The sequence below is a fragment of the Rosa rugosa genome, chromosome 2 (genome assembly GCF_958449725.1).
Source record: "Rosa rugosa chromosome 2, drRosRugo1.1, whole genome shotgun sequence".
NCBI classification, from domain to species: Eukaryota; Viridiplantae; Streptophyta; class Magnoliopsida; order Rosales; family Rosaceae; genus Rosa; species Rosa rugosa.
In genome coordinates this window covers 8,598,172-8,621,087 of record NC_084821.1, presented here as the reverse complement: position 1 = coordinate 8,621,087, position 22,916 = coordinate 8,598,172, and the positions used below count along the sequence as shown (strand labels likewise).

The 22,916-nt window shown below is 40.0% G+C and overlaps 3 long non-coding RNA genes across 6 annotated transcripts in view; 1 reads left to right on the top strand and 2 right to left on the bottom strand.

The window, feature by feature from the left end:
- Positions 1–22,916, bottom strand: part of LOC133731780 (uncharacterized) — a 51,843-nt gene that overhangs the window by 9,886 nt on the left and 19,041 nt on the right. The gene's annotated exons all lie outside the window — the stretch shown is intronic.
- LOC133731781 (uncharacterized) lies at positions 546–1,539 on the top strand. The gene is made up of 2 exons (XR_009856814.1): positions 546–1,126; positions 1,230–1,539. It is a non-coding gene; the product is annotated as an uncharacterized LOC133731781 (long non-coding RNA).
- On the bottom strand, positions 18,002–21,745 carry LOC133731779 (uncharacterized). Of its 4 annotated transcripts, none has more exons than XR_009856810.1 (10): positions 21,358–21,745; positions 20,879–20,955; positions 20,740–20,786; positions 19,944–20,040; positions 19,652–19,727; positions 19,416–19,559; positions 19,209–19,314; positions 18,932–19,069; positions 18,432–18,549; positions 18,002–18,314 (listed from the first exon to the last, which is right to left on the bottom strand). It is a non-coding gene; the product is annotated as an uncharacterized LOC133731779 (long non-coding RNA). The 4 variants fall into 4 exon arrangements; XR_009856809.1 differs by having other exon boundaries at positions 18,432–18,553; positions 19,944–20,048; positions 21,358–21,743; XR_009856807.1 differs by having other exon boundaries at positions 18,432–18,553; positions 21,358–21,740.

Below are 22,916 nucleotides of genomic sequence, written 5' to 3'. Positions count from 1 at the left end.
TACATCACCGAACGACCAATCAGCCTTCTTTTCCTTTTTCTTTTTTTCAATTTACATTTTTAACTTTAGCTTTAGCTTTGACATGACAGGAGTAGCATAAAGATTTTAGAAAGATTGTCGGAACAGTTCCTTTGATTTGAAAAATGCTCCAACCAAGAAATCAAAGAACTAGAAGTATTCAAAGAATTAGGCAATTTAGAAAAAGACCAAACCTGTGAAGCAAAAGAACCAATTATCAGAGGTTTCTACATGAGTATTACATAGAGGACAAAGAGGAGAAACTGACAAATTATAATGTGAAATCCTATCTCGAGTTTTTAGTTTATTTCTAATGAGAATCCAAGCAAAGATTTTTATTTTGGGAGGCATATGTAACTTCCGCATTTTAGATAAAAAGTTTAGCTTTAGAATGAGGAGGAGTATTAGCAAATTGCATGGCAGAAGCACTCTTTATGGAAAATATACAGAGCTAGAAGTTCCCCAGACAAAAGAATCAGGACGGTCATAGATTGGTAGAGGAATAGCCATAATCTTAGTAACAACATCAAGAGGTAAAACACCTAAAAGTCTTATCTTTATCCCAAGTACTATGATGAATAAAATCTGCTACCTTTAAATTCCAATCCAACTCTGTCCTATTCTGTTCAGGAATTAAGTTATAAAGAGGAAATGGAAAAGCCCAATTAAAGCGCGAAAATATATTTGTCTGACCATTTACCTGAGACCTTTGTGTTTGGAGGGGCTTTTAAGCTCTCCCACTTATAAGCAACGCACAAGAAGTGTTTAGTAACTCTTGACTGTAGCCCGCTTCTAACAAAAGCTAGGGCTTTTTCAAGGGAAAAGCAGAAGTTAGGAGAGACCTGCTTTTAGAAGCAGAAGCCGCAGTGCTCACTGTAGCGCTATTTACTGTAGTAGATTAATGATACTTTCCTAATACCAGCATTGCCGTCCAGGAAGATATTGCACCGGAGTCTCTTCACGCAGACGCAAAACAATTCTCTGTTGCTCACTCCGATTATGAAGAGAGAATTGACGTCAAATCACTCACTCCGATTCCGATCATATCAGATCCCTAACCGCTCCGATCAGATCAGCATCTCTGTTTCTCCGATCGATTTCGCTATTGGTATTGTGAACTACGAACTCGATCGTCTCAGTCTGTTTTTTCTGACTGTGAATTTTTGTTTTTTTGTTTTTGGTTCATTTGTGACTGTTTTGATTGATCGCAGTCCGTTCAAGAGTATATTGAAATCGCTTGAGAAGACGGACGGCGGCGAGTTCGGAAAGTACTACAGCTTGCCAGCTCTCAATGATCCTAGAGTCGGTAAATTTTTAGCTCCAATTTACTTGTGATTGTGTTTTGCGTCTGGTCAGAGTGAACGGAAGGAAATGAAATTGAATATGTATGATTTGTGGTGGTTGGATATGTGAAGTTGTTTTGGATCGATGATTCTGTTTTTGAATCTTCTTGTTGCTTTTGATTCATCAGAGTAATGGAATACTGGAAATGGTTGTATTAATGGCTTTGTGATTCTCTTGTGAGCGGTGCATTGTTTTACTGTTTTGAGTTTCGAGTTTCGAGAGTGAATTTTTGTGATGATGTATTGACTGTGGTTGTGATTCAACCTTCACGCTTCTGTTGCTGCTAGTTTGCTTCTTTTGAGCGCGACCGCCAAGAGAAGCGTGAAGGTTCTGAGGCCCTTGCTCCTCCTTGGTGGGAGTTCTTTCATTTTAAGTTGCTCCGTAAACTGGTGGATGATGTTGGTTTTTCCATCTTTGGTGCCATTTCTGAATACAAGCCTCCTCGATCCGTCCATACGTCACCACTCACTGGAGGGGAAGACCTTGTTTTGTAATTGCCTTCCGAGGCACCTTGACCCAGTCTGACTCCGTGAAGGCTAAACAAAAGCAACACTAGGGAAATCGGTCAGTTGAAGACCCATTCACTACTCTGTCCTCATGGTTCCCTAGTCTGTTTGTCAGTCCAGGCGATTCAGATACAAATAGTCTCAAGTGTATTTTCTTGGATTATTAGTGTGTCATGTACTTATGTAGAGGCTGTTTACTTCTTTTTTATTCTCTTTAGTAGTTCCGAGCAGTGAATCAATATTCAGATTCATTCACGAAGAACATCAAAACCCAGATTGTGTGAATAGTAGGAGTTGTAAACTATTTTTCGAGTTGCAGCAGCAAGAAGTTTCTTATAAAGCTATAGGTTTGTTTCTTAGACCTGAGGGCGATCATTATTCGTTTCATTAGTGTTGTGATGGTCCCAGAAATGTTACTGTAATCGTTGACATATATGTTTCTAAACTGAGATGAGAGAGAGAGAGAGAGACCAAGGAAATTAAGCCAATATTTGTGGATGAGCAAGACCACTCTTTTTGTGTTTTCTGATACTTTTCACGGTATCTCTGAACAGCAGCTGCATGTGACAAAATCAAATGATGAGCAACAATGTAAGGCTCAGTTCGTGAATTCCCAGCTGTGCAATTTCCATAAGCTTTGGAGCACCGTGCCCAAAGGCGTAGCTACACACGGGCTCCGTTGGGCTACAGCCCACCCCAGATTTTGAAAAAACATAGATTTGTAGCTTAATTATGGTTTAACAGATTAAATATTAAAAATTAGCCCACCTGAAATTTCTAAACTTAGCCCATATGTTATTTCTTTTCTTGTTTTAGTCATACACTAGTCTGCAATCACATGCTCTGCATGTGTACGAAATTTTTTTTTTTTTTTTTTTTTAAAAGGTGGGTAGTTATTGCAGAAGAAGTAGATTCATTGATAGTTATTGCAGAGAGAAAATAGTGGGACAGAAAAGTGGGGGTTGTGGAATCATATATTTCTTTTTAATTTTCTTAATAAAAATATATTTTATAATTGTCTTATTTATCCTTCTGATTTAATTTATTCTCAAAGTTTTTTAATCTTTCAGGGTTAAATCTGTCAAAATTTTCATTTTTGGCTAACAAAACCTCTTCTCTTAATAATAGAATTGTTTAAGGAAATCTCTCTTTTATGTGTTTGGCCCAAACTCTAGGTTACTTGACCTAGTGGTAATAGGGTTAAATTAGAAGGATCTAGATTCCTATTCAATGTACGATTACTTTCCTTGTACGATTGAGATTCTATGCATTGTAATCCTCTATATAAAGAGGCCCCTATTATCAATGAGAATACACAACAATTTCCTCTCAATTTCAGTTTCTCTACAACACGTTATCAGCAAGAAGCCCTAACCCTGAAACAAATAGCCAAACCCTGATTCAAGAAGCTAAAAACCTTGAATCCGAATACAAAACATTGAAGCCTTTTCTGCCTCCACCTCACACATTGAAGAACTCGATCCCAGGAGTCCAGAACCGGCGGCCCCACCCCACGAACCGGCCGGAAACCCACCGAACCGGCCACCGGAAGCTCCAAACAACCCTCATCAAATATTTACCCGGTTCACCACCTTCCGGACTTCCGATTGCTACCAAATTTTTCCAGCAGTAGCACCTCTGACCCAGAAATCCAGAACCGGAAAAAATTCCATGAAAACCGGCCTAAAACTTGCTGAACCGGCCGCCTGATCGTCCGGCAGAAAAACCGGCAGAAAAGAAAAGAAAAAGAAAAGAAGAAGAAAGAAGCAGCCCAGCCCAAAAGGAAGAAGTCAAAGCCCAGCCCAAGGGTCAAAGCCCAGCCCACTTACATCAGCCTGCCAACTCAGCAGCCACCACGTCATCATCTGGACCCACTGCCACGTCATCAGCCGGACCCTATCGCCACGTCAGCAACCGGACCCACACTGCCACGTCAGCAACTGCATCAGCCTGCCACGTCAGCATCAGTCTGCCACGTCAGCAACCGGTGCCACATCAGCATTGCCGGTCAACCCTCCGGTCAACGCCGGTCATCCTTTTTCCTGTCGACTTTCCGGCCAAATTTTCCGGCGCCTTATTTCGAGGTATTTTTTACTAAACTTTCCCGTTTTTTAGAGTGTTTAAATTCAATTTCTCTTCTTTTCTCGAGGACTTTCAACCTCCTTTCTTCTACCCCCCTTTCTTCTTCATAGGGGAGACCAAAAGCCGAACTGTGGGGGTTCGTGCTCACTCCAAGCTTGGAGCTTGTAGAGTCCTCCAAACTTAAGAGTTTGTTGAGAAGAAAACGATCGACCACACACATCATTGTTTTGATCTAATCCAACCCCTCTTGGAATCGAATTTCTTGGAAGCGACTACGCTCGGAAATTCCTAATTTCTTGGAAGCAACTACGCTCGGAAATTCCTAATTTCTTGGAAGCGACTACGCTCAGAAATTTTATATGTTTTCGTGGTAGCCTTTCACGCTCCGAAACTAACCTTAATTTCTTGTTCTCTTTTAGGATGAGTAACCTGAACAAATTGGACTTTGCTCCATTGGGAACAACTGGCTCTGAATATCACAGGTGGGTTCGTGATGTCCGCCAGCATCTCAAGGCCGATGGAATCCTGGATACGATTCTCGAGCCTAGCCAGGACGTGCTAACTGTTGAGCAAGCTCAAGCTTTGGAAGCAAATAGAGCAGCCTTAGAGGCAAATAAGGCGAAAGCCATCATCCTAATGACTCGTCATATGGATGATTCGCTCCAGTACGAGTGTATGAAGGAAGAAGACCCCAGAAGGTTGTGGGTCTCACTCGAAGAAAGATTTGGCAACGTCCGTGACTCCTTCCTTGCTTCCTGACCTAGAAGTGAGATGGCATAGCCTCCGCTCCTATGATTTCAAGTCAGTTCTTGACTACAACTCGGAAGCACTTCGCATTAAATCCTTAATGGAATTTTGTGGTAAAGAGATCACAAATGCGATGTTGATTGAGAAGATTCTCTCTACCTTCCCCGTTTCTGCATTGATGGTTGCTAAGAACTATCGAATTGATGTTACTGCAGGATGGATCACAAGGTTTCATGAGCTCATTGGAGCTATGAATGTCACTGAAAAGTATGACAACATCTTTGTGAAGAACTATAATTCGAGATCCGTGGAAATAGAGCATATTCCGGAATCCAATTATAGTCGTGCCCCTAAGAGAAGGCGCCAAAAGCAAAACCCTAACATTAGGGATACTTCTGGACTTTCTGGTCCATATAATCGCTCTACTTGGGAAGGTAATTGCCAAAATAGGCGAACACGGAACCGAAGAGGTCAACGTGGAAAGAGAGAGGGAGGCAACGCCTCTGGCCATGTTGGTGGCTCCACCAACACTAAGAGCCATCTTAATGACGCTTTCAAAGCGCCTCAATCAATGGAGTTTGAGCAAAGAGATGCATGTTCTCAATGTGGAGTGTTTGATCATTGGGCACACATTTGTAGAGCTCGTGAAGAACTTGTCACCGCCTACAAAGCATATTTGTGAAGCAAGAGAAGCTCACTATGTAAAACAAGAATATCAAGAAGATGATCTAGAGTGAAGGGTTGAAGACTACGAATCTGGCTGGGATCAATAGATCGCCAATTCTGTTTAAGTCTTTATTTTCCAAGAGATGTAGGCAATTGCCATATTATTTTTGTAGTAGATGCCTATGGTTTAGTCTTTCTTCAAAGTAGGCGTACTCAATGTAAATGTGATGTCTAGGAAGGTTTTGAGATAAGTGGTAATTAAGCGAGCTTTGCTCCACCGACATCTCCCTACTCACCTGGTCACATTTGCATTGGAATTACCGAAAGAAGTTAGACGACTTCCATTGTTTTGCATTAGCTAAGCATTTGGATTAGATTCTCCTAATGGTTAAGAGACAATGATGTACTCCGTTGGCTTATGAATAAAATTTTGAGTTCTTTTCATTATGACTCCATTTTGATTCATGAGCATGTTACTTTGTGACTACGATGGCTGGGCCATCAGTATTAATTCAAGGACATGGAATAGCCCAAGTTCTCTTTGCCAAATGGCACCTTGATTAATGTCACAGAAACTCTCTACGCTCCTAGGGCAACTCGCACCTATGGATAGCCAACGGATTCCATGCGAAAACGCATGTAGAGAACATAAATGAGTTCCTTTGCAATGCCTCTAATGATTGCGAACGAAGGCGCATCTTAGAGAAGTTTATATGTCACTATTCGAGCTATTAAATCCAATAAAGTTATGAGAGAATATCTCTTGGATTTGGACACATATTGGCTTTGTCTCGACAGGATAAGTCACCCTGGTCATGATATGATGATCCGTCTACGAAAGACTTCACATGGACACCCTCGAGCGAAATGAAGCAAGAATCAAAAATTGGTTCCTGGACTTAGCAAGACCGCAACAATTGCAGCATCTGGCGCTGCAGCTGTCTTGGGGCGCCATATGGCCGCCCAAGTCCCTTGTGACAACGCCATATATGGCGCTACCCATGGCCAAGACGCCATGGATGTCAATCCCCATGGTTATAACGCCATGGATGCCACTTCCCATGGTCATGACACCATGATGGGTGATGTAGTCACAAACTTTGCTTCAATATGCGTTTCAAACGCTCAGGCCCAACCAAAACTCTCCTTGGTTGCTTCTAAGGCCTCTCGCTCATTTTACAAAGCCACTTCCTTAGGAAAATTAGGACTGAGACCGTCCTATGCAAAGGATATGAAAATACTCATTATGTTCTTACATAGAATCCGTAGGGATTCTGTGAACTGATTCCACCAACTTGCGGACATTTAAATATCTCATGATGTTGGTTGATATGCCAACACGCTGGTCCCGTGTTGTGCCATTGTCCACCTGTAATGCTGCTTATGCTACACTCCTAGCACATATCATACAACAACGGGCTCACTCCCCGGATCATCCTATTCCGTCAATTGGACTTGACGATGCTAGAGAGTTTACATCGAAGACTTTCGATGGTTATTGCATTGGGACTGATGTTGGACATTATATTCCCATGAACACACCCACATGGTCTCGCGGAAACGACTACGATGGTAGTCCGGACATTGGTAATGCGCACCAATATCCGCCTGGGGTGATGCAATATCGCATGCAGCCATGCTAATTCGTCTACGACCTACCGCCACTCAATGTCTCTCTGCGTTACAGCTAGTGACTGGGTACAAGTATTTTGTACTTACGCACATTTGAGTGAGCCATTTATGTGCCAATTGCGCTGCCACAGCTCACTATGATAGGTCCTCATAGACGAATGGGCAACTACGTTGGAGTTGAGACTCCAACTATCGTCCGCCACTTAATGCCCTTGCTAGGCGATCTCCTTACTGCTAGATTTGCGGATGTCACTTTGATGAGACAGTCTTCCCGTCGTTAGGGGGAGATACGAACACGAATGTTCAACAGGAACGATAGGAATTGTCGTAGTCTGTCCCCACTATGTCTCATCTCGATCCCTGTTAAAGTGACGAGATCACACAAATATGCTGCAAACATGCCTGCAAGGATGGACGTCCCTACGAGAGGACGTAGCGCCACCCTACACAGAGGTAGGCATGGCGCCAACGCCATAGAGAGTGGCACTCTGGCGTTACAGGCCATGGCCCCAGCTAGGATGCATGGGAGGCCCGTGGGTTCGAAGGATACTTTGGCACATTCCAATCCTTTGATCATCGACACTCAAAATCCGTCTCATGAGTATCTTCTGGGTTATGGTTATTGTTGGGAGACGCCTCAACGTCAGAACCTATTCCTGAGAATATAGAGCTCTATGAAACTTACACTAGTGTACATGAGACGTGGGATAAAAACTCCATCATAATTGATGATGTAGTCACGCATTTCGTTGCGCATGAGTTTGTTGAGTCCGATGATATCGAACCATGCTCCGTTCATGAATGAATGCCAACGTAGAGATATTTGGCCTAAATGGAAAGATACGATCCAGGTTAAGATGGATTCTCTAACGAAGAGGAAGGTTTTCTGAGCTAGTGATGCCAACACCTTCTGACATAAAACCTATTGACTAATGGGTCTTCGTTAGAAAGCGTGATGAGAAAAAGAGATGGCAATCTCGCCTTATGGCGCAAGGCTTCTCACAAAACGCCCTGGAATCGACTACGATGAGACATATTCTCTCGTAATGGATGTCATTGCACTCCACTACCTTGTCAGTTTGGTAGTTTCCGAATAACTGAACATGCAGCTTACAAATGTGGTCACTACGTATCTCTATGGGGATCTAGATACGGAATATACATGAAGGTTCATGGTGAACTTCATTTACCCAAGTCAAGTGGCTCTAGACCACGGAGCGCGTTTACAAAGAGGTTGAAACGCTCACTAAAGTGACTACTTGATTGGGAAGGGATATGCCCACGCGTTTCCATAACAAGTTTCGGATTCTATCGCGGTTCATGTTGGACATGATCTTCATTAGAAGCCCTTAAAGAGTTAAGGGAAACCGCTAAACATTTGAAATCCGAGTTTGAGATGAAGGATTTTGGGAGAACACGATTATGTCTCGGTTTGGAACTTGAGCATCGTGTCAATAGATGCTTAGGAATTTTGACAAGGTCAAGCCTTCAAGCACCCCCATGATCGTCCGTAGTCTTGATCCTGAAAATGATCCTCTTCGTCAAAAGGATGATGACGAGGATGTGCTAGAGGCAGAAGTGCCTTACTTAGTACAATAGGCGCATTATTGTACTTAGTTAAATGCACAAGACCGGACATCTCATTTGCAGTAAGCTTGTTAACTAAGATATAGCTTTGCGCCAACGCGACGCCATTAGGATTGGTGTAAAAGATATCTTTCAGTACTTGAGATGTACGATTGATATAGGCTTGTTCTATCCCTACAGAGAGATGATGGATTCGGACCCATCACACACCAGGAACGCCGCCAACACTGGCCTGCGTCCCCTCTCCCCATCCCAAAACGAAGTTAGCGTTTTGGAAGGTTTTGCTGATGCTGGGTATCTCTCTGACCCACACAAAGGTCATTCCCAAACTGGTTAAGTGTTCACCATGGGTAAAGACTGCGATATCTTGGAGGTCTACAGAATAGACCCTAGTCGCTATATCTTCGGACCATGCAGAGACTATTGCTCTTCACGAAGAGATTCGTGAATGTATATGGATTGGATCCATAATTACGCATGTTCGAACAATTGTGGTTTGAAGTCTACCATAGATGAGCCTACGAGCATTTAGGATAATGCAGCTTGTTTTGAACAAATGAAGCAAGGCTACATCAAAGCGACAACACCAAGCTTAATCAGCAACAACAAACTCTCCTCAAGATCAAAATGAACTAGGTTCGATCTGAGGACAGTGTGGCAGACTTGCTCACTAAGTCATTGCCTAAATTCCACTTTCGAGAAACATGTTGGTAGCATCGTTTACGGAAGTTATCCGAACTCCCATGACCGTAGTCATCAGGGGGAGATGTCTACATGTATGGTCTCGAAACGTGAAGGGTGTGTTGTGCTCTTTTTCCCCTTCGACCCAGGTTATTTTTGTCCCACTGGGTTTTTGTTACTCGGCAAGGTTTTTAACGAGGCAACGAGAGAAGCACCGCGTTTGGGCAACACAAGGGGGAGTGTTTAAGGAAATCTCTCTTTTATGTGTTTGGCCCAAACTCTAGGTTACTTGACCTAGTGGTAATAGGGTTAAATTAGAAAGATCTAGATTCATATTCAATGTACGATTACTTTCCTTGTACGATTGAGATTCTATGCATTGTAATCCTCTATATAAAGAGGCCCCTATTATCAATGAGAATACACAACAATTTCCTCTCAATTTCAGTTTCTCTACAACAAGTATAGATATGTTATTTATTTGCTTGAAGTATTTGATTTGATTTTTTTTTGTATTATGCTTTAAGTGGCATAGTAGCATAAAAATTTTGTGTTTTTTTTTTTGGTAAATTAGGTCTGAAAAAGAGCCAACTAAGAATTATAATACATATTCAATAATTAAAGATTTTTACTTCTATTCAAGGGCGCGGGGTACAATTTGAGTAGGTGTGTTCTTTTGTCTTAAACTTTTGTTATCGAATTTCTATCACACGTTATAAACTTATAATGTTGATTTTTTGGGTCATTTAGCTATTTGATTATTTAATATGTATTTAATATATAATGTAGTTTAATTTAAGAAAAGAATAAAACATATTACTTGTAAAACTTAAGAAAAAAAAAATAATCTGAAAGCATTAGTAAACTTTTAAGAAAATATTTTTTTTTAGCCCACCCTATTTTAAAGTCCGTGCCGGAGGATTCATCCCATTGTCATAGCCGAGAGCAACCACCACTCTAGGCTCATTGAATGTCATCCAGTTCTTCACTTTCCCAGTACCATCTGGGGAAGATTGTGGACCATGATATTGAGATCCGATAGGCATCAAAATTTGGGTTTTTTCATGATATTAATGTCTTCTTTGTAACGGTGATATTTGTCCAGTGTAATATCTGCTGTATCATTATTTGCAATGATATGATAACAATAAGACATTATTGTTGTGTACTATGTGATGGGATATTGGGATGATCTATTATCGTGTATTATGTGTCAAATGACACTTGAAATTGTTCTTACTTAGTAGCCCCAATTGGTAGCAACAAATCCGTATGATTCTGTTTTTACTAAATTAATGTTGAACGTGATAAACAACTAAACAATCAAGGCAAAATAATCTCTCATGTCCAAATTGGTCATTCTACAAACAAAAAGCACAAGCCTGTTTTGAGTTTACCAAACACTTTGCCACTGCTTTTACCACTGACAATACTTATAAAAAGCCAGTTTACCAAACACTCAGCTGCTTTGCTTTTCAGCCACTTATTCTCATAAATAAGCAGAAGTCAGCTTTTCTTAAAGGAAAATTCTACAATGTGTTAACGTATGACATGCATACAATTGCCTTAAAAGTTGTAAAATGAGTCCTCAAAATAGTAATATTAGTCCTCAAAGTGGTAACATGAGTCCTTAAAGTGGTAAATTTTCTTAGTTACCACATGAGTCCTCAAAATAGTAATATTAGTCCTCAAAGTGGTAACATGAGTCCTTAAAGTGGTAAATTTTCTTAGTTTACCATATGAGTCATCAAAATAGTAATATTAGTCCTCAAAGTGGTAACATGAGTCCTTAAAGTGGTAAAAATAGTTGATGTATGAGAAATTTTAACATACCATAGCTTTACCCTTTCTTAAAAGCACAGCCATACCAAACACACCCAAATCTCTAGCTTCTAATAGCTTCTAAGATCCCTTTTCAAGTTAAAGAATGAGAATACTTTTTTGCAGCTACTAGGAAATTAGAATGATGTCTTATGGGTACGTTTGGGGGAGCTTTTTAGTCCTCCCTACGGTGTAACCCTATTACTTTTCACACCAACTGAATAAAATATGTATAAATCTATGTCAACGGTGTAACCGTATTACTTTTCACACCATCAAATATGTAAACCCTATCATTTTTCATACCATATCAATAAAATATGTATAAATCTTTGTCGTCTCACTATGTCACTAAATCTATGAGTCCCCTACAGTGTAACCCTATCATTTTTCATACCATTTCAATAAAATATGTATAAATCTTCGTCGTCTCACTATGTCACTAGATCTATGAGTCCCCTACAGTGTAACCCTATCATTTTTCATACCATTTCAATAAAATATGTATAAATCTTCGTCGTTTCACTATGTCACCATATCTATGAGTCCCCTATGGTGTAGCCCTATCACTAATTTCCACACCCTCTCAATAAAATATGTAAGAACACAAACGATCTGGAGCACTATATATATAGCATTCCCAATAAATGACTTGCATGTCATAAACACAAAACAGGGGGCGTCCTCAAACGGTGTAATAGAATTAGAAAGATGCATTGTCTGATAGATTTGAGGTACGCAATTCCGCCGCTCATAAACCTCACTCTTCTCTTCCTAACCTCCCAAGAGAAAGAGTCAGGTGATTATGCATTAGAACTTGGCATCTTCCCCCAAAATCATCATCCCTTTATGAAACTCGCATATCTGTTTTTTGCCATTATCTTGCTGCTCTTCCTTTTTACCTCTTTTAAACTTCGTCTCACGGCCCGACCAATCCATTTTCGAGTCGGGGATTTCTCAGGTTCTTTTTGCATCTTGTTGTTGGCCTCAATCATGTTACCAGCATCTATCTTCTGCTTTGCCTTTCCTATACTTATAATTCTGACTCCTTGGTATCCATTGCTTATGAATGTGTTCAAGCACATCTTGTGCTGTATTTATCACACCCTTCTAGTCATCCCTACTTTTATTGTCATTTGCACAACCACTCAACATCAAGAAAATGAAGATCAACCGATAGATCCTCAAATTCTTCAAGTTGATGAGTTGTTTATTGATATTGAAGAGCAAGCAGTTGATGAAGAGCAAGAGTAAGTACTTGAACATGCCCCAGTTTGAAGTCAAATTTGTTTTTGTTGGAGAGGAAAGATCCCACATTGGAAAAGTGACAAATAAAATATAACTTATAAGTGGGTGGCTCTTACCCAATTGTACCGAGGCCTTTTGTGATTAAAACCCAACACCTAACGGGTGGTTAAGTTGGGACAGTATCGGTACAATGGTGGGCCACGGGCCACGCTTGTCGCTGTTTAACATGGTATCAGAGCGGGTCCTTCTCCAATTGCGTCTCCACGTAGGCACGTATCATGAGCCCAAATTGGGGTTCCTTGTATTGCCATTGAAATTACCAAGTGTCCAATGTGGGCCTTGGATTGTATTGACCAAGTCTCCGATATGAGACTTGTGTCCCAATTTCCAATGTGGGAATTGGATTAATTAATTTCACGTGCACTAACCTAGAGTTAGGTTGCACGTGAGGGGGCGTGTTGGAGAGGAAAGTGTAATACCCCGGAAAAAAAATCCAAATTAAATTCCGTGGATTTTTAGAAATGATTTCACGATAGTAGGAGCGAGTACGAAGCTTGGAGAAGTTGTGGAATTAGTTCGAACGATTTTATTTTCGAAAACGAACGTTTTTAGGGGGTCAACAAAGTTGACTTTTTATACGTTCAAAATTTGGGAAAACTTCCTTCATGAAAGTTGTAGAGCTCGTCGATACGAGTTCGTGGACATGTGGAACGCATTATTCCGAGTTCGTATGATTAAGTTATGAATATTTGAAAATTGGGAATTTTCTATAAATAGGAAAAATTTCTGATTTATTCATTAAGGACGAAACTTTTCTGTTTTTGCGGAATAGTCCCCCGGACTCTCTCTCTCTCTCGATCGAAAACCCTCAGACCCGGCGGGTCGAGCTCGACCCGACCCGGCTTTTTCACCACCCTCCGGCCACCTCCAGCTCAGGACCCGGCGCCTCCCGAACTCGCCGCCGCACGCCCAGTCGCCTGGTGGTGTCATCTTGCTCCGCCGCTGCCCCCAGAAGTGGATCGAAGCCCCCCCGAAGCTAGAACCCGACCCGACCGGAAAACCACTTTTCCGGCGTTGCATGGGCCGATCGTTCCCATTTTCGTGATCTCCTCTTCATGCTGATCATCCCCATGTAAGCCTTTCATCACGATTTTGTGTATAGAACGCTAGATCATGGTTTGACTTTTTCGACGTCCCTGATTTAATCTGAAATCTGATCAGACGCACGAGATTAATCCAACTTCAACGCTTGATCTAGGACGATCTAGGCCAAACCAGACTTAGCTCCAGGTATGAAAGTCGACCACCCTTTCATTTTGAACCAGTTTGTAGTTGGTCACTTTGCCATCTGAGGTGGTTGACCGGCGTTGACCGCCGCGTTGACCGCCCACTGACCACCGCTTGTGGCGGCGCATCAGACCATATTTCGAGTTTTCATTATCTAGGCGATGATCTATGCATCCATACGAGCGTTTTGATATATAACATGGTCATGTTAGAAAAAGTTGATAAATAGTGGATTTACGTTTTGACGTTACTATTTAACGTTTTTACGTTTATCTTCGGTTTACGATCTGTGAAGATCTGACCATCGGTTTTGCTTCAATTTTGGATATGTTGATCGTATGACTGTCCCGGTGACTTTGTGAGGTCACGGGCGAAGATCCGACCGTTGGATCTTCGTATAATTGAGAAATAGTGATTCGGAAGGCGATTCGTGAGAATCTGACCGTCGGATTTTCATATAATTTTATGGAGATGTTTGTTAGAGTGATTCAAGAAGATCTGAGTCTTCGTGATAATTTTGGAGGATGATCCTAAAGGCGATCCGTGAGGATCCGACCGTTGGATCATCATTAAATTCAGATCCGACCGTTGGATCATCGTATAATTTCGATCTGACCGTTGGATCATCATTAAAATTAGAATCCGACCGTGGGTTTCCGTATATGTGTGCTTTTGAGTTGTTGGCTAAGTTAAGATCATTATTGGATTAGGTGATCGATGGATTTATTTGGCGGACGATTCGTGAGATTGTTAATGGAGCTGTTAAGAAGACGCAGCTGGATTAGAGGTGAGTAAACCTCACGTGGTTCATATTACGAACCCAATATATTTAATTGCTTTATTTTGCAATCATATGAACTATAGTTGGTATTAATGGGCATTCCTGTGTGAATGTCTATCTATATATATATTATTTATGTGAAATAATATGTATTGTTGAAATTGTGAGATATTATGTACTGTTATGGTTGTGTTGAGTTTATTGTTGAAAAGCAACAATATTGTGAGAGGTATTAAATTTATTGTTGAGAAACAATAAATTGTTGATTTGTTGAGATATATTGATCTGTGGAGATCAATAGGTCACGGGGGTGACCATGGCATCTATTAGTGAACCACGCCCTTGTACCGGGTAGGTGGAAACTAATAGCATTAAATCGTGAACCACGCCCTCGCGCCGGGTAGGTGGAAACGATCAGTTAGAGCTCTAGTCTGTCTGCCAAATGTTGAGTGACCTTATGAGGGTAACGGGGAGTGACTCATAAGTGTATAATATTTATATATATATATATATATATTTATATATATATGAGAGTGAGAAAGTGAAGTGGTTTTGTGGTGATCATTGTAATTGTGATGTTTCTACATTTCTATACTTGAGTTAAAGGAAATGTATTTTATTAAATCAACAGTTCTTCTTGTTTACTCATACTGGCTGTAAAAAGCTTACCGGGTTTTGTGTTGTTGCAACTCCCGGTACACTATTCAAATTGTGTAGCGGGTAATCCTACAGGACAGGAGAACCAGGACGGTGATCGTGCGGTTAGAGCAATTGTTAGAGTTTTACAGCAATTGTACGTTGTGAGGTGTGTTATGCTCATTTGAGCTTTACAATATTGCTTGTGAGAGTGAATTGTAATAATGAACTCGAAGTTTCGAGATTTGGATTTTGTAATTGTAATTATTCATGTTTCGGATTTGAATTTATTATTCAAAATTCGGGGCGTGACAGAAAGATCCCACATTGGAAAAGTGACAAATAAAATATAACTTATAAGTGGGTGGCTCTTACCCAATTGTACCGAGGTCTTTTGTGATTAAAACCCAACACCTAACGGGTGGTTAAGTTGGGACAGTATCGGTACAATGGTGGGCCACGGGCCACGCTTGTCGCTGTTTAACAGTTTTAGCGAGGAAGTCGTTACTATAATAGAAATAAGTCGCTTATAGCTAGTGAGGTTAAATCTTATAGTGATTGAGGTTAAATCTTTAATATAGGCACACTTTATCCTTTGCAAGGATCGTTGCTTTGTCATTTTTATTCTTTGATATGTTGTTTTATTAATGTTTGACTTGATGTAATATGTTTGTATACAAGATGTTTTGGATTTCATGTATGTGTATATCCCCATGTGTATATATTTTTTTGTGTGGTGATTCCCATTTGTATGCTCTGATCAACTAACTTTTGTGGGGAAGATGATACTTTTTGATTGTAATGACCTTTCAAGTCAATGAAAATTTCGACGAAATACTAGAAATATGGCCCATCGCCGCAGTATCCAACTATCCATGATAAAAGATGTTTTGGATTTCATGTATGTGTATATCCCCATGTGTATATATTTTTTTGTGTGGTGATTCCCATTTGTATGCTCTGATCAACTAACTTTTGTGGGGAAGATGATACTTTTTGATTGTAATGACCTTTCAAGTCAATGAAAATTTCGACGAAATACTAGAAATATGGCCCATCGCCGCAGTATCCAACTATCCATGATAAAAGATGTTTTGGATTTCATGTATGTGTATATCCCCATGTGTATATATTTTTTTGTGTGGTGATTCCCATTTGTATGCTCTGATCAACTAACTTTTGTGGGGAAGATGATACTTTTTGATTGTAATGACCTTTCAAGTCAATGAAAATTTCGACGAAATACTAGAAATATGGCCCATCGCCGCAGTATCCAACTATCCATGATAAAAGAAAGAAAAAAATTCACACGCCGGCCCCACTGTTTAAAGATGATAACCATCCATTTGATGCATGCACTTCCTCGTCCAGAGTCTCTTTCTGTAAGGTAATATCACACCTCCATGCATGGCCTAGATACTCACATTTTATAAGTCTGCTTTTGAAGCCTCTGATTACATGTTATCACCTTGTTAAATTGCATGACTCCATTCACAAACCATCTGAATTTTATAAGGTTCAAGAGCTTTATCTATTACTAGATATTCATGAAAGCTTTTTAATATTAAAACACTAATGCTATCTGCTACCTGAAAGTGGATTTGGATGATTCAAGCTGAAAAAATTTGAAACGTCTGACAACCCTAATTTTCAAAACTGACGGAGGCTAGGGATTTGATTCCGAATGGAAGGGATCTCCACCAGGTATACACATTCTGAAAGCTAGGCTCTTGATGTTTAAATTTATTCATATGCCTCAGTACTTTGCTTTTCCTACTGTTAATTCATTATTTGGTTCATCCACTCTGAAGATTAATCTTGAGCAGTGCTAATCTGTTTTACTTGGTAATTGTCTGTACAATTTATTGTCCTGGCCGTGCTTATGAAGGATAGTTATTTCATGAGATGGGACTCAGTCATTGCTTTCTTGGAATCTATATAGTTCTAATCAGTATTTTTTAGGTGCTGATTTGGTTTATTTTGATCTCAGATTCTTCTACATTCATGTTCTTTTCTCTTAGGTCTTCTGTTCTGTCTCATTATCTTAATTATTCACAGAAACAACCAATGTGGCTAAGAATGGGATTTGCTTTTGGTATATGGAAGTTGTAATCATAGCTTTTCAGATCCAGTCTCAGTGTTAGATATCTGGAAGTTGTAAAGTGTGCTAGAACTCCTAGCATGGAGTTGATATGTAATGGAATGGGAATGAGCTCTAATTCAGTTTATCTTGTTCCAGATGTGTTGGAATTATTTCTGTTTGCAGATGTGTTTGAATTTATACATAGCTTTTTGGTTTGAACTATTAAAACTGGGTTTCTTTGAGAATTTCATCTCTGCAAGAATTACCAGGAATCAATTTTGTTACCATAAAACAACTCTGGATGGGGTCCATGGGTAAGCCAGAATGGAATGAATTGGTAATTTTATAGTTTTTTTTGGGTATTTTGGTACCAATTGGCTTCAAACGAAGTTGAGTAGTTAGGGTTGAGTAGTCAATATTAAATACAAAGAAAACAGGGAGTATTGCTTGTCCAATGGAGTTGAAGGAAAGGTCCAAAGCGCGTGAAAACATGGAATATTATGTACACTGCAAGTCCTCAGGAGCTTTGCCTCAGCCTAGGCAGTCTTCATCCTTGTTCAGCAAGCAAGGGTAGCCAGATTCAATGCCCGGAAGCCCAGCCACCTTTCCGATTTGGAGAACACTACGTCTCCCATCCCAGGATTTCCAATGATTTTTGTCCATCATGCTCCTCCTTTACCGAAATATCGCATGCAACTTGGGTTGCATGTCGTACAAAGATGAAGTGTGAAGTTCGAAACAAATTCATCGCATAAATTGATCGGCCTCAGCAACTTTGATCAAAATTTCCTTGCAGGTGTTACTAAGAATCTTTTCTCTCCAATCACTTACTTTCTTTCACATTTTCTTCTTTTAACTGAAAAATTTGAACTTAGACCTTCATAGCTTCATTGTTTCTATTAATGGTTCAGTTTCTGATAAATACTCAGAATTCAGAAACAATCCATAATTTTTCAACAACCGTTAGGATAGAACACAGATGACATCTTAAACGCTTCAAGGTCTTCAATGACCTTCACTGACTCCCGTCGCGATTCTGCAGCTTCTTTGAGTCAGTTTTGCAACCCAAACACGAATGGCAAGTCTCCGACGCTTGGGAGATGATTGTTGCAAGTACGTCTTGTAAAAGTTGACAGCATCCTCCTGTAGACTGCTGAGCTCTTCTGCCACCCTCTTTGCATAGTCAAATGTACACCTGTAGAAGATCATCATTTATTAGACAGACTTGAAGCACAAGAATTAAAGTAGTACTTCTGGCTAGTCTAGACTCTAGACCAAGCACAGTACCAGGCAGAGAGGATATACACAGTACCTTTTACATGGATAATCTGATTCCAGTCGATTGGTTTCATTTATAAAGGATGAATTTTTCGCCAATAGCTTTGCCATTAGCCCACCTCTGTAATTCTCAAAGGAATCATCATCCAGACCTTGCTACAAATGCCAACGTGCAGCTTTCAATAAAAGATATCCAATGCAGAAACAATAATCATGACATATTATTGTGACAATGCACAAGTAAGAAAACAAAACAACTTAAACCATAGAAGTAGAACTCGACAAGATCAGATCCAAAATAATTGTCCCACAAACTAGAAATGCCTTGTATATCTTGCATTATGGAACATCAAATTGCAAGACCATAGGATTATCATCTTGGTTAAAAAAAAAAAAAAAGAATAATTAGTAGAGCATAAGAATTACAATGCTTATGAAATGTTGATTAAAAAATTTGATCAAAAAACCTTAACTAGTATTAAGCCTATCATTATCATAATATTGTTGCTATCTAGCTATTAAGGCACTACTCACTCGCAGTATTTGAAAGGAACTCTCCGCTGCAAGTAGATTGGGTTGTACTCCAACGATTGAACTATGAAATAAAAGCCAAAAACACCGAACATCACCTTCCAGTTGCACTGAACAACATATCCCAGCTGCTCCTTTGTCCTTATTTCCAGAAATACATCAACAATTTTAAGAGTATAAGTCTCGATATACATCATCCACCCACTAAAAGACTATTATCAAACTCAGGTTTTCTAGCAAGTCAGTATTTAAGTAACACTTTCAGCCTCTAAAAAATTACCGTAGTTGATCGTAAAATGGTTCGTCTAGAACTTCATCAACAGATCTATTAATGCTCTCAATCTGGTGGACTCAATCCCCACTGCCCGCTCAATTTGAAAATATAGCTACAATGTGAAATAAAAAAAGAAAGGAAATCCACATATAAGACAAAGAATGTACAGTTATATATGGATGCACAAAAAAGAAACTAATCCCTTTTTATTACCTCAATCACAGAGTTTGTGTCAGTCTTATTCTTCACACTGACATCTCTAATGAGGTTAGCATCAGGAGAAGAGAATATGTACTCAATGCAAGCATACCTCATTTTCAACCGGAAACTTTGTACTCCCCATGAAGAGCATATGTTCTGCAAAACATTAAAAAATTCAATTTCAGTAATGTCTGCATAACAACATTTAGTCACCTATAAAGAACGGTATGCGCATGTGTGCCACAAACCAAGAAAGTGTGCAAGCCCCTGTGCTTCCATAGGGTCAGAAAAGCTGCCTATTCCAACGCACATTGCTGCTGCTGCCTGCAAAGACGATCAAACATGCATATAAACTTTTACACCACAGATCCTGTTGTCAGTTCACATTTGTTTTGGAACGTAAGTATGACCAGCAGACATATATCCGTTCAATTTTCATATGAATGAGTGAGACAAAGCTTCAGTTTACCAATCACAAATATCTTCAATACCAAGGAAATGACTTACTCAAATTGAGCACTTGAAGAGCTCAGTATTTACCTTGTCAAGGCACCCTTGAGAAACTCTCGTTTCACTTCAAAATGGTAGCAAGTATGCTCTACTTCCGTGTATGCATCCTCCATGCTTGGACAAGTAACTGTCATACTAGCACAAAACAAGTCAGAACAAGTTATAACCATAACATAGCACTATAGGCTATAGCAGTGTAGCAGATAATTTTCCATATTAACTTGCATGCAAGCTTTGAAAGTTTTATCAACTAAACGCTATTCATTCAAAAATTATTTACCATTAACCAAGATACAAACTATTAGTATCCAATCCAGTAAGGTATAAGTCAAACAGCTAAGATGATTCCTAAGTCACAGTACCATACCAGTGCCACCCTAAACATCATTAAATCTTTTCAGGGCATAACAAACTGAATGAAACAGCAGTTATTTCCTAATCAAGTGAGACTGTGAGAATAACAAAAAAAAACCCATCTTTTAATCTCCTAAACACTAATAGTTAGTTAAAGAAATCACAACATTTACTTAGTTGTTAAATGCAGCCTGACATATAGGCAAGCAGGTTTGCAGCAAAGTCATCCCCAACTTGTATAGTTAGAAAGGCATGTTGATGATGTGGGTAAATGACAAGTAGATATAATTCTTGATTTTCCATGTAGTAACCTCTATTAGAAAGAAAAATGATGTTGCTGAATCACTGCCATGAGCTCTCAGTAAATCTCAATTTATGAAAAAGAAGACAAAGGAGCACGTGCACTCCCAAAGATTTGTAAATCAAAACCAAGTTAACTGGCAAGAAGAAAATACTTAAACGCCAAACATACCTCATTTTCATCTGGAAATTCTGTACTCCCCATAAAGAGCATGTGTTCTGCACGCAAAACATACAATGTATAAGTTAAGTCGACACATCAAAAATCTAACCACGCTTTGGTTAAGCATATGCGCACATGTAACACGGACCTAGAAAGTGTGCAAGCCCCGGTGCCTCAGGAGGATAGGGAGAAGCTGCCTATTCCTACACACATTGCCGCTGCTGCCTGCAAAGACAAGCAATCAAGTTCACTTATCCAATCAAACAAAATACTAGTAACTAGACTTGGTAATCACCATTCCACCGTATCATTCTCAGTAATTATACTTGAACATAAGACAACCAAACACAGAGCAAAAGCTCCATCCAAATTAGCTCAAGAAACTTAAACATTTGTGTGAAAAAGAATGATGGTGCCATGTATAAGTACTACTAACCAAGCAGTGATATTTAAGTTTATATAATTGGGTTTCGGTCCCGAAGCCATAAAGTTCCAATCTTTTCCAACCTCTAAGCTTTTTCATCAACCTAACACTGAAATTATCAAATTCCAACAACTGGGTTTTCTATAATAAACTCCAATACTAATTGGGCATTACAAATTTTGAACACAAATCACAATACCAACCTTCTTAGTCTGAGAATCCCCTCCCTTTTTCTTCTTCAGTCCATCTTCATCTTCATCCTCTCCTTCACTATCTTCGTCTTCTTCATCGTCGTCTTCCTCATCCTCCTCCTCCTCCATTCCTTCTTCTTCTTCTTCCATCTCAGCTTCCTCAGAGCCCTTGGAGAGTTGGGAATCTCCAATCTCAGGATCGTGAACTAGCAATGCAGTGAGGCCATTCTCGAGCTTGATCAATCGGTACAGTCGTCTGTCGTTCGGAGACTTCAAAACGACGTCGTCCGATGAGAAAGTCGTTGTATGAGTCTCGCGCCGCTAGGAGGGGTCTCTTCCAAAGTTTCAAACAGCTTTAAGCCTTTTACTACGAAATAGGGGCCAATAAGGGTTGACAGAATTGACGAGGGCTTAAGAATTACACTCCCTATTGTAATTGGGTTCACAACTAACCCAAGTGTGGACATATATGTAGGGCAACCAGCCGGGTCCGTCCGTGGGTCTATGGGAGTAGGCACAGGGACAAGGACGGAGTCTCTTTTCTGGGCTTGGCCTATCTTCTAGTTTGGTCCGATACTGAAGTGGACAGACCCATTTACAACCCAATATTGATAAAATAGGGCACACAATTTTTTCAATTTCTTTTACCAATTAAATTTCGTCTATTCTCATAAAAAATAAAAGATTGACACTTTTAGCAACAAAGCTATGTCAGGTACAAACTTCTAATAGGGCACAGTTCTCAAGCGTCCTCTTTAGGTGTGATGGAGGTGGTATAGGCTGTTGCAAGACCTACTTTGGTCTTAAAGGCTATAAGTTACCTCTGTGGTGCCTACATCAATTGCTGCGTTGCCTTTTAGAGGATATTCTCTGGCTACTCCTAAACAAAAGAAGAAGGTAGTGATAAGGGAGTTGGAGGCTGGAGAGTCTTCTGGTGATTCCCTTTGTGGGAAACGGCGACCTAGGGAGTAGCTATTGGAGTCTTCTCCAAAGAAGCCAAGTTGAGCTTGGCTGTGGGAAAGTCTAAGTTAGATGCTGAGAGTGTGGGGCTTGCATTGGTTCCTGTCTTGCAGGCTGCGAAGAAAAGGTGGCGCCTTAGGGGAAGCAAGAACAAGGCCTCACAAAAAAAGACTACTGTTGGTTCGGATTCTAATTGAGGAAAGATCTCCAAAAAAACGTATAAAGGGTACTAAGAAGAAAGCTGATGTGGGTGAGAATGGTTTGCCTATTTTTTTCTTAACAAATTACATATAAGTGTCATTTTGAGACTTTAATTAGTTATAAGGCCACCTAAATTTTTTTGTACACATAAGGCCACTTTAGAGCCCAAAACCATCAGCTTCTTTTTGTGCTATTCCTATTTTGCCCTCAACCCCCTTTCTCTCTCATTTTCGATCTGAAACAGATCGAATTCAGATTTCTCTCTCTCTCTCTCTCTCTCTCTCTCTCTCTCTCTCTCTCTCTCTCTCTCTCTCTCTCTCTCTCTCTCTCTCTCTCTCTCTCTCTCTCTCTCTCTCTCTCTCTCTCTCTCTCCTTCACAAACTGACACGACGACGTTGCAGACCTCACGA